Consider the following 1,958-nt stretch of genomic DNA (forward strand, 5'->3'; position numbering starts at 1 on the left):
ACGCACAAGTGTGTGTTCGTGACAAAGTGGTGAGTGGCCAGGGCTTTAGTACCAGGCTCCTGACTTTCAGGCTGGCTCTGCCTCCTCCTCCTATAAGTTTCCCGACCTGAGCCTCTGTTTCCCCGTCAGTGACCCGGTGCTATCACCTGTGTGGCAGATGTTTGCGAGGATTAAGCAAAGACTGTACACAGAGCACTTGGCCGTGAGAGAGGCACTTAGAGAGTTCTGCAGAAGTGCTCCCGTACTTTCCCTCTCCCAGGGCGAGCGCCCTGCAGAGCCAGAGCGGCCCCTACACATCGTTGCATCTCCGGGGCTCACTCTAGTGCCAGGCACAGAGCAGGGGCTCAGTCAATGAAAATGCAATTCAATTCCAACACAATAAGCATTCATGGAGCACCTGCCAGGCACCCAGGTGTAGAGATGCAAGGAGGGTGGCTCCTAACAGTCAGGATGCCTACATATACAGATAGCCAATAGGGACGGAACGAGCACCAATGTGGCCCTGTCATTGGCTCATTTACTCCTCAAGGCATGGGTCCACCGTGCTCTGGGGAGATACAGGTGGATTAAAATGCTCTCCAGGTTCTCTGAGAGACATGACCGGGTACATGTAATGTACCACATGGGCACATGACACCTGTCAAACAGGCGTGGACAAGGTGGATCCGGGGCTCAGAGGTCAGGGCTGCTGGACTGTGGATCCTTTGTGAGGGACAAGGTTGAGGGTCAGAGGGGCTGGATAAGGTGTGTTGTGTCTTTGAACTTGCTGGCCCTTTGGCCTGGCACACCTCTCCTTTCCCTCCTCCTCCTCAGCTGACACATCCTCTGGTCGGTGGGCCCCCTCGGAAAGCCCACCTCCTCACCACCCTCTGCATTTCCTCTCAAGCACGAGCAGGGTGTGCAGTGGATGAGAAAGGCGGGGAAGGAGCTGGCACTCCTTGGACACCTGCTATGCCACGCTCTGTGCGAGTCCACAGCGAGCGTTATTTCGTGAATTTTCCCAGTGCTCCACGGAGTCCACGTACTCCCCTGCCGGTGTTATCACCCTCGTTTTGCGGGCTACAGAAAAGGCCCCAAGAGGGCAAACGCCTTTGCCCAAGGTCGCAGCTGGAAGTGATGGAGCTGAACTTGGAATCCAGAGCCAGCCGCCTCTCCACACCCTTGGCGCTTTCAGGGCTCGGGGAGAGGCCAAGCAGGCAGGAAAGGAAATGGAATGAGTCGTTTACTGCCCCGGGCATTTTCAGCAACAAGTAAGTGATTTCCCTAATTCCCGTCTGCTGTGCCTACAGACTTGGCAGCCGGGAGCCGGGCTGCGGAAAAACAGGTTTTCTTCTCGACTCAGCAGCACCACCTGCAGGATCTGACGGGACATGGGTCTGGAGCAGGTGGGCTCCTCTCTGCTGGAGGGGATGGATCCCGAAGGAGGGACCTGAGACATGACCTTTCACCTTGAAAAGGAGCGAGCTGAGACTGAGAAAAGAACTTAACTCAAAGTCACAACGTCCGTGGTGGCAGATTTGAAGCCGTTTCTCTTCTGACTCTCAGGTCAGTACCCCCTCCCTCCCACTACTCCTTTCTCTCTCTCATTCAGTAAACATTAATGGAGCACTTAATACGTCTTGGGCATATTCCTTCTTGTAGCATGTAAATACTGACAGCGAAAATATGTCTTTTAGGATTATTGCTTAATTGCCATAACAACCTACCTCATAATTACAACTAGGATGTATTGACCATCACTATGCTCCAGCCACCTTACCTCAGCTGATCCTCATAGATGAGGAAACTGAGGCTTAGTTTTGGAATGAGCCCAGCCTGGTTCAGTGAATGTGGAGCAGGAGTTCAACTCCACATCCTTCTGACCTGGAGAGCCAGGGACCTTGACCTCTATGTTATGTATACTCTTTCAAGCGTCTGAGGTTAGTTGAAGACGTATCCACACTGCAATTAGGATTTTA

General features: G+C 53.1%; 1 long non-coding RNA gene across 1 annotated transcript; it reads left to right on the forward strand.

Moving 5' to 3' along the window:
- Window positions 1–321: 321 nt before the first annotated feature.
- On the forward strand, window positions 322–1,613 carry LOC118501906. Its single transcript, XR_004904559.1, has 2 exons — window positions 322–1,250; window positions 1,343–1,613. It is a non-coding gene; the product is annotated as an uncharacterized LOC118501906 (long non-coding RNA).
- The last annotated feature ends 345 nt before the right edge of the window (window positions 1,614–1,958 follow it).

This window comes from Phyllostomus discolor, chromosome 7, assembly GCF_004126475.2.
Source record: "Phyllostomus discolor isolate MPI-MPIP mPhyDis1 chromosome 7, mPhyDis1.pri.v3, whole genome shotgun sequence".
Lineage (NCBI taxonomy): Eukaryota > Metazoa > Chordata > Mammalia > Chiroptera > Phyllostomidae > Phyllostomus > Phyllostomus discolor.